This window comes from Embiotoca jacksoni, unplaced genomic scaffold, assembly GCF_022577435.1.
Source record: "Embiotoca jacksoni isolate LCO1_2020_lvr unplaced genomic scaffold, fEmbJac1.0.p SCAF_4, whole genome shotgun sequence".
Lineage (NCBI taxonomy): Eukaryota > Metazoa > Chordata > Actinopteri > Embiotocidae > Embiotoca > Embiotoca jacksoni.
Genome location: NW_027185392.1, coordinates 12641586 through 12655296, shown reverse-complemented (window position 1 = coordinate 12655296; position 13711 = coordinate 12641586).

Genomic DNA, 13711 nt, shown 5'->3' with positions numbered 1-13711 from the left:
TATGAAACAGGCAACATGTGCTCTAACAATTTCTGTTTTCCAAGGCCTCACATCTGCATGACAGTCTACATATACTGTATGATCACTGGTGGGTGATATGTATCAAGTGTGATCACCAATTGGTTTGTGAACTGGCTTTCTGAATCCCCGAGTTTGGATTTTGGCCGTCACCATCTTGTTATTTTCAAGGCAGAAGTGACCATATTTGGATGAGCTGGGCAGAAGCGAGTGGGAACCCAAGGACAATATGCCCCGCCTGCTTGTAGCGGAAACCTGCCTGCATCACAGACCTGTAGATGGATGGATGGATGGATGGATGGATGGATGGATGGATGGATGGATGGATGGATGGATGGATGGATGAATGGATGGATGGATGGATGGATGAATGGAAGAATGATGGATGGATGAATGGAAGAATGATGGATGGATGGATGGATGATAGATAGATGGATGGATGGATGATAGATAGATAGATGGATGGATGGATAGATAGATAGATAGATAGATAGATAGATAGATAGATAGATAGATAGATAGATAGATAGATAGATAGATAGATAGATAGATAGATAGATAGATAGATAGATAGATAGATAGATAGATAGATAGATAGATAGATAGATAGATAGATAGATAGATAGATAGATAATATCAAATGAATGATGGGTTTATACTCAAAGGGACCACCAGAAAACTGATAAGAAGGTGTGACTTTAGTGAATGACACCAGAATGACTTGTGGAAAAAATTGACTGACTTTGTATTTCATGAGAAGTTGAGTCAATGAAGCGTGACCCTTTTTGGTGCAAACTCCTAGCAGCCTTCAGTGGTATTGCAGTTTAACGCACTTCATTTTTCAGACCTTGAAGCTTTGTCCACTTTAATATACAGTCTAGATATGTATATATCTAAACTTGTGCATTACCTTATATGTATTCATACATGTACAGTATGTATATACACATTTTGAGAAAACTGAAGTGCTTTCATTTTGTTCCAGTGAAGACTCTAAAATCTGGTGTTACAGCTGACTGTTACTGTAAATGTGGTATATATCCAGCAGCACCTGAACATAGACAATTTTGTTTTTTATACTGTACCTCCTGACAGCACTTCCATCATTATAATAAACCCATTTACACCTGCTTGAGGCTGATCTCCAACACACTTTTGAGGTCATGGCTCTTCTCTCACTTTTTCAATCTTGGAACATCTGTTTTGGCTTCCTCAAGCGTCGCCTCTGCCAAACTGCCGAGTGTTAAAATTTATGAGAACGCCGGAGGGAACCAGTTGTTGGTATACACAATGATTTTCTTTTCAGGAAAAAGCATGGGGGACTAAAGCCAATTGAAAGAGAGCGTAATTATGAGAGAAAAGCCACCCGGGCAAACACAGATCTGAACACTGGAAGTTAAGCAAGACAGAAAACAAAAAAAAGAAACATGTCAGTTTGCTTTAAATACAACAAACTTAAGGTTAGAACACTCACACTGGCTTGATGCCTGTTGTTAGTTCGTAATCATGTTTAATTCTCATGCAAAACATATGTTTAAGCGTGACCCATTGGGTTTCTATTGCATTTCGCAAGAAAGCACATAAGACTTGCGCTAACAAGCAAAGACCTGCTATTACTCAGTCACACTGAGGTCAGCTTCACTACATCTTGAAAAAATATTGCATACACACACAGAATAAATACATATACATGCATATAGGAAGAAAAAAAATGTTTTGCTGCTTTTTAAAGTGGAATTGCCTACAAAATAAACTTGATTGTGCCAAACGGCAACTTAAAAAAACAGAAAGGTTTAGAGTGATGCTCGTGCAAAGCTGGATTAACAGGGAAAAGTTTCCGGGGCTCCAAACTCGAAACTAAAAGCTGTAGGTTCACTTTGTGGCACCGCGGGAAATCAGGAGAAATACAGATCTGATGATATATGTTGTTTTATATTGTATCATAGGTAACAGAGGCAATGAAGATGCTGTAACAACTGGAGATACAGGACAACATGTGGAATAGTGGGGACAAGTGCAGGTGCAGCAACTGGTCTGCAGCCACTTGTGGAAAAACCAAACACAGTCAGACGATAAGGGACAACTCATAAACAACCAGCAGAAAGCAAACAGCTTCACTGTGCATGTCTAACAAAAGCAAGAAACACTTCAGATTTATCTGAGCACCTCAAAGACAGACATCCAGGTGAATCCAAGAGGTTGGGGGTGGGATTTAAACATTTTTTCTTTACTTTGTAACGTTGTGAACGTTTTCAACCGTCAGCCCGGCTCAAATTTATATTCTGCTCCCCTTCCCACAGACTCCCAATTTTGATTTTGCACGTTTGGGCTCAATTATTTTGTTTTTCTATGAAAGAATAGACAGAGTTCACAGGGACTACATTTCAGTTTTGTGCACTTTGTCAAAACACACATATTCTGAATTGCTACTATTGTTGTTTGTGAACTGCAACAGCTGCATCTGGTACTTAACAAATAGCAGCACAGTGTCACGTGTGATCTTTTCCCTGGTAATGCCACCACAGACACCCAGCTCATTTATTTAACTATACTGCAAATGCAAGGGCCTTCATCAGTGAGCCACAGGCACATTTATTACTGTTACCTTATTCAGCAATAGATGACCTAACAGACATTTATTTAAATGAAAATCATTGTGATTATTACGCTAAGCTTTTCAGTTTGGTTTAGCATACTTTTGTAGTTTCAAACATCAAGCATGTTTTGTTTTTTTTGTTGTTTGTGACTAGTAGCGTTTCAAAAGAAAGCGCTTGTGTGTTTGTCAAATTCAACATTGTATCAAATAACTCTCACTGGGCTTGCTGGAATGTAAACTTCCCTAAATCAAATCAAGAACATGACAGTATGCATGACTGGTTTCCACACAGTCAGTGGGTACATACACAGTGTGTGCCAGTCTTGAACTGTATTTAATTTCACAGTAATGACAAACTAATGATGTGCTCCTTGGCTTTAACATAACATGAGGTTATAACTGTGGCTACCTACAAATTCTAATAATTAGTTTACTTTAGAGCACAAAAAACTCCATCGTCTGTTCATTGCACGTTTGGTCTTGAGGTTTTTGTTCTGAAAACCTAAAAACAAGACAACTACTTCTCCATGTCCCTAAATGTAAAATATTATCTTACAACAGCATTATGGACATTTCCTTTTACACGTGATTCAAATCAAAAGCTTGACAGGCCTGGCGTGCCTAGTTGGGGTTGCACATCTATGATTGGACAACTGCTTTGAAGGAGTGATTCAGCAGACAGTCAATTAGTTTATGGTTTCTCAATGGCAATTTTTGAAAATGTAAAAACACATAAAGACTTGATAAATATCATACTTCGTGGTATTGTAAATACGTTTTAAAATCTCATGAAAGCTAAATTATTTCTTCTGATATTGTGCCTATATTTTCACATACCTAAAATAATTTGTGTTCAATAACATTAGTTTTGATTTACTAGTAAGGAAATTACATTAATTTTAAATTGCAACTGCAGTTGGTCAGCTATGTCGAACATACTCCAAACTGCTGACCTCAGTAGGAGCTGGTTAAGAGCACACACACACACACACACACACACACACACACACACACACACACACACACACACACACACACTCTGTATCATGAACTCCGACAGATGTGTGACCAGTCTTCTTGTTTGTGCCGAGAACGACTTTCCTGCTGTTTGGCGATGCATGGGAGCGGTCGGATGAATTCAGCTTCAAATAAAATGAGTGCTCTGTGTTCGAAATGGATAAGGGGTCAACAAAAAAGTGCTGCGATTTTGAGTGCAGCATATGAATGTGTTTAGCAAGGAATGCAGGATATGTCATGTAAGATTCACGGCCCCACTTTGATCAGCGCTCACCATGATTTACAAGGCCTGGATTGAAGATTTGTGTGTGGTTTTACTGGTGAGAGTACGTCGACGATAGCAGTCTCTCAGTTCAAAGGCTGTCTCTTTTGTAAATAGGTGAGGGCCTTATTGACTTCATGGCCAGATATGTCAAAACAGGTTAACTATTAGGTAAGAAAATGTGTTCCTCTGTGTGGTGAGGGGCTGTCTTGTAGTCATGCTCAGAAACACTGATACTGACCTCCGTAAACCACTTTTTAGTGCCTGTGTGTGTTTCTTATCACGTATTTAAAATAAAACTGAAGCAAACACGATGTGAGGTCCAGTGTGCAGGAGTCTCTGTCCCCTCTCAGTGAGCATGGTTTTGGCAGACTGCAGGTGAAAAGGCATCTCTGGATTCTAGTTAAAAAATTTAATGTTTTTTCTCCCATAACTGAACATTGTTAGATATCCATTCACTTTTTTTTTTTTTTTTTTTTTTTGCATTTTATGCTACACAATCTAAAACACATTTTTAAAATATTTTTGCAAATCTGGCAGAGTTTAAACTTTAAATTTTCTTTTCTTTTTACCTATAATCTCCAAAATCCTGCTTAAAGGTTTTTTCTTTGCATAATGCAGCAATTAGTTTAAGACAGCTATAGTCATTAACTTGCTGGGAGGGCAACCCAGTATTATGGCAAAGGGTGACACGTCCATTCATTCCAGCAAAATGTGAGATAGCCACGCTTTGCACTGTATAGGCGTGAAAGTTACACGTTTTATTGCATGCTTACAGCCATGTGATTTACAGGAAAGTGAAACTTTTAGGAAAAACACCTGGTTTGGGTTACTAAATAAGCTCAAGGTTGGGGTTCGGAGAAAGAACATGGTTGGGGTTTAGAGAAATATAAAAACATGTTTGGGGTTAGGAAAAAGAACAACTCAAGAAAATATATTCCCCTCACCTTCTAATACTGACAAAAAATGTCCTTTGTTGCTTCTGTTGCAGGACCTTGGTCACATGATCCCATGTCACATTACATTTCCATGTGTGTAAGTTTCATGCTTTTGAAGTGTGTAACTTTCACGCCTAGACTGCCCAAAGTGTGGCTATCTCATATTTTGCTGCAGTGGACCGTGTCTTTGCGCGTCTATTTCACGTTTTGTCGTGATACTGGGTTGGGGGGTTGGACACACTCTGTTTCTGTCTTGACTTTTTGGGACATCGAGATTAACTGCAGAGAGACAGGCCTGTTTAATTTGCCAAAGCCCCTTTTAAGTCAACAGCAAAGAGGGTTTTTGCGCTGGTGACAGCCATTGCCAGTGACATTCAATTTTCAGGCACTCTGTCTATCCATCCCATACTCGTGAACATGATATTTCAGGAACCACTTGAGTGAATTTTTTCAAATTTGGCACAAACTTTCCCTTGGATTTAGGGATGACGTGATTAGAATTTAAATGTCGTGGTGACCAATTATTACGAACTTTGGTAGAAATGTCAAATAGGATAGCGTCTCCAAAAAGGTTTGGTCTCTTATTCAATGCCAGAACTTCAAAAACAGAAGGAGAGATTCTGACCATATTTCACATTTGGTCAGATACTGAATTGGTAATCCTAATCCGAACCCACCTTGAAACTGTGGTGATTGTATAGATCCTCTGTGCTGTCAGGTTAAAGATTTGTAGATTCTTTGCTGCAACATGAGGCTGCCTTTTGAGCTTTGAATTGTGAATTGTGGCTGCCTTTGCTTTGTTGGTTAATCAACATTACCACAGACAGGTGGTTGGTACGTGGTAGCGCCTCTGCAGCAAACTCTTCTGTCCCATACTGGGTGACTTTGCGCATAAAATCTGAAAGTATAATAAAGTATTTTGAAACAACTTTATCAGCAGTGTTATTCAAATACCAATATAATGTATTCTATTTTTTTTTTAAATTTATTGTACTACAATAATACTTGTTTACATGCATGTTTGTAAACATTTAATAAGACTCTCCACAGTTATCGCCATTCTCTGTTGTCAACAGATAAGGGCTCTTGCACTCGCCACGATCACAGCAGGAGATCCATTTGTCAAACAGGCAAACCTGATACCGGCCGTCATTGTGCTCCTTTCAACAGCACCAAACGGTGACACTGCCCCTCCTACTCCCAGGGGACAAGCTTTAACCCCCACCCCGTCCCCATCCCACTGTCATCCCTCATCTGTAAAAGGAGGCTTTGTCACAATGTTTCACTTTGACAGTTTAACTTGATAGTTACCATTGAGTGCTTGTGGGTGGCAAAGGGTACAATTTCCTCTCGCTAGATAATAAACTTTAACAATTACTGAGACCTTCCCATGGTGGATCCACAGATCCTTTCTCTATTTGTCTGTCCTTCTGTCCTTGATCTCTTAGTTCCCTGTCCATCTGTCTTTCTATTATTTAAAACCCTTAGCAATCAATCTTTGGTTCCCTCCCCCTGTTCAGTGGTGAAAACAGTGGAATATTCCAACCACCCCTACCAGCTATGATTTAGTTGTACAGCTCTGCAGCAAGCGGGAGCCAGCTGACTCTGTAAGCAATCAAGACAATGAGACAAACACATGCGGAATCACAAAGTCATGCAAGCTCATACTTACAAGCTATTTATTTACACCATGAAACGCCCTGGCCTTTGCTAAACATCTTCTTCACGCCATGTACACCTAATTGAGGAGACTGTTGACATTACTTTCTGGTCCCTGCTGTAAAGCAGCAATGGATGTTTCCCGAGGGTAATTCCTGTTGCACAAATTGGACAGGGCAGATGAAAATACTGAATGTTACTGAAACTATTTCTGCCCTGATTCCTCCTGAACAGCTTGTCCATAGCGGCCAAGGCTGCACATGCATTTATTGGAGGTTATTTGATGGGTGGTTTGGATCCCAACAGGTTTCTTTGCTCTGTGCTCTCTCTCTTCCTGGTTGGCCCCCCAAAAAAAAATAAAGCTTGATGGACCACAGGGCGATTCAATTCCACACTTATGCATTTGATCATGTGTTGCAGTGAAATGACTTTATTAATAGAACTGCACTCTTGCCAACTGAATCTTTTTCCTTTACTTGAGCGGCCACCCATGTGTTTCTACACAAGCAGTGAATGTATTTGGATTCAATTTAAATTTGTGCAGCATCACTAATCAAGCTGAGAAGTTTCTTGTAAAATAACAGCAAGCTGTGGGTGTTTGTAGAGGAGGAAATTGCAAAGCACGAACAGGGCGCACCAAAAAGTCAGGAACACACAAGAATACAATGAATCTAATAAAATAGCTGCATCATAAATAGTTAGGGCCCGAGCACCGAACATCGGTGCGAAAGCCCTATTGTATTTCGTAAAAATGTTCTTGGTAATTAGTCGTTCTTCTTCTTACGTAAAGTGATTTGCCTTTTTGGAAGCTTTATCATATTCAAAAACTCATGAAAGTGGATACGCATATGTCTCCCGGTGAAGAATTTTGTATTCTTGTGGAGTCGCGAATGGGCGCGGCCAAACGGCTCGAGAGCGCCCCCTACAGAGATGCCCCGGCGGCCACATTTACCTAAATTCACGAAATCTGGTGGACACGTGTATCACACCTAGACGCACAAAAAAGTTACATTGCACCGTTACGTCAACTCGACAGGAAGTCCACCATTTTGAATTTAGTCACCATTTTGGGCGATTCTGACACGTTGTACTTTGTCGAACTAGTCCGAGGGATTTTGTCCGACCTACTTGAATTTAGGTTCTATGGATAGAAAACATGTTTGGGATTAAAAATTGTATAAATAATTATTTTTCATCGATGTGTGTGCCTGTAGCGTGGTGGCCATTTTGAGATCTCGCCATGAAACAATGAGTTGCTTTAAATCTTATGTACATGGACCGACCTTCTCCAAACATCACAGGAATGATAACAGCCCCGCCCTGAAGACCCCTGTGGGGTAATATTCGCTCATAGTCATAGCGCCCCCTGTTGGCCACCGGAAATGACACTTTTCATACTTTCACATTCTACGTCGTGCTGGTTGATCCCATGAACCTAAAGTTGGATCACAATAACCTAAACATGTAGTTGATGATATATTGAGACATTCGTTTGACTTTGTCAATGGGCGTCGCCGTGATGATGCGGCAAAGTTGGATGTCTCACCATGACACAGGAAGTTGATGTTAAAGGTCAACGGATGCTTGAAATCTCACGAAACGTGTCACATACGTCCGGCATGGTGAGATGATACATCTGATGTGTTTTGCGAGTTGGCGTGGCCAAACGGCTCGCCAGCACCCCCTGCTGGAGACAGGAAACGAGACAAAAATAGAAACTTTAAGCGGGTATATGCGGTCCCTCGCGCGCTGCACGTCGGGGAGATGGCTTCGGGGAGGCGGCTTCGGGGAGGCGGTGCGCCGGAGTGCGAGGGCCCATACATCACTGCTTGCAGTTTTAATTCCTTTTATCTTTCTCACTCTTCACTACTCGTATATTTATTAAATGGGGTGTTATTATCACGCATCTGTCTCAAATATATGTGCAAATAGAGAAGCAATAAACTAATAACAAGTAGGTTCAATAGGCAGACCTTTGTCTTCTTGATAACAATATTAAACGTGTGGTTAATGATGTGACACGGTCATAATTTGGTTAAATTTAAGTACCAAAACTAGACAGACTTTTCTGGCTTTCAATGTAGGACCTGCGATGGACTAGCAATCTGTCCAGGGTGTGTCCTACTTTTGCCCAAAGTCAAGCTGGGGGAGGGTCCAGCCCCCCATGTCCCTGTACTGGATAAAACAAGTAAAGATGATGAATGGCTGGACTGTTGGGTTAGATTTTTATATATATAGATTCATGGTTTAGACTACAATTAGTATGTTACTTACGCAAGTTACATACATGTGGATGCTACATAGGTTAAATACTTTTACCTAAGTTAACCTGCATACATAACTTACAACCAGTCAACTTTGTTTTCTATCTACGCTGACCGTCTCAGCTGAGAATTAAACTACAAATCATTCCACCTCCCTGCATTTGTTTTATTTTACAGTATGTGTTAAATGTGTTTGTACATCTTATAGCCACATAGCAGCTCTATATTGCATGTATTATATATTACAGTAACAGACTACAACGTCACTTTTATGACTCAGGAATCTTTTGTAACTTTGAGCCCATACTTCTTTTAAGTTAGTTTTTTTCAGTGATTTTCAGTATGCTTATTATTATAAGTGATTACATGTTGGTCTTATTTTGTTTTTCTTGCCGGTTCCTGCAATTTTACAGCAAAGTAATCAACTCCATCTCCACAACTTGAATCACAATTTTTGAGAAAAGACGCTGCAAAATCAAGCATTTGTGATCACAACAATCAGAAAAAAAAAACTCGGCGAAACCTGGAGGGCCTGCATAGTGTTCATTTACAAACCACATGCTTCTTCTTTTTCCCTCCACCTGCAATCTTTCTGCCTCCCCTAATGCATGCTTAAACACACACACACACACACACACACACACACACACACACACACACACACACACACACACACACACACACACACACACACACACACACACACACAGCTCTCCCTTGAGGGCTATCCTTTACCAGGTTTCCCTCACTCTCTCTGAGCAGTGCTCAGTAGGGACCAGGGCATGAATGAACGACCTGGAAATCTCACTGTTTCAAATGACAGCTGTGCGGAAGTGGAGCTACGAGCCTGGCCCATTATGCTTCCCAAGGTTCATTCACTGAAAAAAAAAAAAAAGGATGTGCATGGGGAGAGGGAGGATGGAGGTATGGCCCCACCCAGCCAACTTGTCCTCCCACCCCCACACCAGGGACTCCACTAATGTGACATCATGTCTCTGTCACAGAGCAGACTGCATTGTTGTCAGTGACTGGCTCTAACTTTCTGCTTTCCCTCTCCCTCCCTCCTTTCCTCCATCCCCCTCCTCTCTTCCGCTCCCTCATGCTCTTTTTTCTTTTTTCTCCCTCTCTCCCCTTGTCCTTCTCTCTTTTTGTTTTGTTTTCATGAACAACAAAGGGACGCCAGAGTCAAGGCTGGAGACATCCTTCCTCTCTCTGGCCATTTATAAAGACAGCTCCCTCCTCCCACCCAATCCTCCAAGCACACACATATGCACACTCAAACCTGCACACACACAAACAGGCATAGGACCTTTGGCTGCGCCCACAGCTTTACATTGGCCTCTAATTTCCCTTCACAGCAGTGTGCACACCGTGAAGCAGCCTGTTCCCCTCCTCTCATACACATAAACACATGCACAAAATCGCACACAACCACATCGCTGGCTGCCAACCCATCATTTATCAACAGCTCGCTGGGAGGTTTTCTCACAGACACTCGAGGTGAAGTCCCATTCACTCCTTGATTAACTGCCACCACCCAGATTCGTTTACCATAACTGATACGGACTGAGGTCCTGTGTGGGTGAGCTCACTTGTGGAAAACTTGACCTAAAATACTCAGCTAGTTATTTTCATTCAATTACATAACTTTTTTTTTTTTTTCATTCATCATTGCCACAATGCTTTGAACAGCCAATATCTTCAGAAAAAAAACAAAAAACTTAACCATCAAAGGTAATATGGAGCTAAGATTAATGTCAAAATGTACTCCAGATATAACTGTACCACAGGCACCATAGGGTATTTATGATCTGGTTAACTGCATTTTTCATTACTCTTCTTGGTGGTTTTATTGTATATTTCTTCTTTGATTCTCTATCTGTCTGGAGTCACGGCAACCGTCATCATGTATCATTAGTATCATTAGAGGTCATGGCACTTGCCGACAGAAATGATTTATATATATATATGAAATGCTTCTCCTTGTAGAGGTCCATTGTGTTTGAATTCAGCAGAACAAAGATAGTTGCCTGATATTTATGGTTTGACAAAAAAGGGCTGTTGAAAGTGTTTAGGCTTCATTTATAGAGCACTTCAATCAGCTGCAGTGAATGATCACTAGGAGTCTCTTAATCAAGTAGGTGAAATTAAGCTCTTCTCTGCTTAAGCACTGTGTTTTTCACTCCAGAGTAGCGCTTGTCTCTGTTTAGAGATGCTGGGAAACATTAAGTGGTCAGATTAGGACTCTTGAGCTTGTATGGATCACTGACTCTGCTTTTGAAACCCACGTTTTTCAGTTTCACAATAACTAAGGGTCCATTTAGAAGTATTATTGACACCCTGTGGCACAGGATCAGAAATAACACTGCTCTGTTTGGCCAAGTAAGAGGTCTGTGTCCTGCTGCAGGAATGATGTATTCCTTGGCAGGTATGCTGGTCCTTTATCAGAAACTATATCCTACACTGTCATAACAAATTAACGACTTTGTTTCCCTCAAGACCTTTTACAGTCGATTGTATGATCTGGTAAAAGACATGGTATCTATAAATGTTAAGAGGACACCATGTTAAGTATCCATGGTAACTGGAGCATGATTTTCTGGAACAAATGGATGCACAAGTAGAACTTGCTCAGTCATTAGGAATGCTCCTCATATGTGACATCAAAGAGATTCACAGACTTAATACTTTGCCACCCGTTGGCAGTGAGTAATGAGACCCGAACCACTCATACGATGGAATCCTTCTATATTTAGTTTGGAAAAAAGGTGCAGTCTTGTGTTTTTTATATGGACGGATCTCTGTATATTATTAATGAGTTTTGGTGTTTTCCTCCAGTAACTCGACCCGCGCATGACCATGCCAAATAATGGCTTTCCTTTCTTTTGGCACAGTTTACCTGACAGACTTGATTACCCTTGACTCAGACGTTGCAAGATTATACTGTAGATGTGTTCAGATATCTGTTTCACAGCATCCTGATAAAGGCCTGATGGGGATTAAAAGTCAGCCTTCATGTTAAATTAATTCATGTTTGTTGCAGTTAAAAGTACACCAGTGTGCAACAAATGTCTTGGCTCTTGTTCAAGTCTTTGTGCACTGAAGAGAAAAATCAAACTCTAACAAATCAAATTGTCAGGAAATCTGTTTATTTGTGCTCTTGTCATTGCCATGGGTAATCATCACCAATCCATTTTTTAATTTTTTTATTTTTGGAAGGAGTTATATTTAAAAAATAATTATATGTATTATATAACATTAAAGATAATATGATGCATATAATTGAACTACAACAGTTTCTACTTACACACAATTAATTTTTTGCCAATAAAAAAGTTGCCATCCTAATGTAATACCCTACTTACCTCTGTTTTTTCACAATGGTCATCCCACAAGTAGATATAATGACTTGTGTCCAAGTGTCAACCTTAAGCATACTCACAGTTTCACTGTCATATATTAATTAATTGAAACTAAAATGTCTGCGTGACCATAGGCTTTTCTGTTTGCATTCACAGTAAGCACTTTGATTCTGTTTGGACTTTATACCTCCCAAAATATATTACAGCTCTCAATGTCAGCTCCACCAATACAGTTATTGGTACTTGGACTGTGGTTTCCAGTTTCTAGTTGGTGATTCAGAGGGGGAATTTCACCTTGGATCTGGGTGTTTTCACAAGACCTTATATATTATATAAGGTGAAGCCCAAGCAAAACCATTTCACCTCTTGCTTTCCATTTCTAACCACATGATCGATAAGTGGTGAGGAAATCAAAGTCTGTGGCATTTATTTGGCAGTCATGTAAAACAATCCCAGCCCTCATGTAAAACATTGCAAATCAGACCTGCTAAGTGATTCAAACAGGGATTCAATCATTATTTAGGGGCAGTCTCACCATCAACTGAGTACTCAGGTGAAATGGTTAATGCTAAGTGATGACAGTTGTTGAAAGTGACCTCTTACTTTTCATAGTTTCTTATTCATGTCATGATCCCATTGACCATCAACTGATACACTTGGCCAAAGGCCCCCTCCAAAAGTCTCCTTGATCCAGCTGCCTCCACAGGTCATACCTGACTCCTGAGACCCACTCCACTCAACCAACTCAAATTATTATATCAGGTCTCCTGGCCTTTGTTTTGAGGCTTTGAAGGATGCTGTTTTGTGTTTGTTTGAGAAATTATGGGTGTCCGGTCTGCAAAAAGGGGGAAAAAAATGACTAGGCATAGAAAATGGAGCAACCACAATGCTTTCACAATGCTTTTTGCTACTCCTTTCTCTTACCAATACCTCATGGTGCAACCTGACTCCCCCTCTTTTTTAGCTGTGTGTTTATCTAAGCGTCTCCATGGGACAGGCTGATGTGACTCTTTAGTGGACATCCTTTCAGTGTTCCACTATGAGAAAAAAGCTGGATTCCCATGCATTCTATTCTTCTCACACAACCAGCAGCTGGTCTATACACACTTAACGCACTCACTCACATACTCACTCACTCACTCACTCACTCACTCACGCACGCACACACACACACACACACACACACACACACACACACACACACACACACACACACACACACACACACACACACACACACACACACACACACACACACACACAAATTATATAGATATGGCCTCTCTATTGTCATGAAAAAAGGAATAAATATTTAAACTCTGAGAACCTACAAACAGCCAAAATAAAAAAAAAATAAGCCTGTGACTATTATTCTATTTTAATGAAAATGTATGGGATTCAGCACGTTGGACAGCTCAGTTTTTAAGTGACACAATCCCAAACATATCCACATGCACAGGTTGCGGATAATGTGTAAATAATTTCCCCTCAAAGTGGCCGAAATGTTTGTCTTTAAATATCTTTAAAGTTTAGATGAATAAACCATGAAATCTCTTGATGCAAATAAGGTACAACTCCAGTGTAATTGGTTCCGA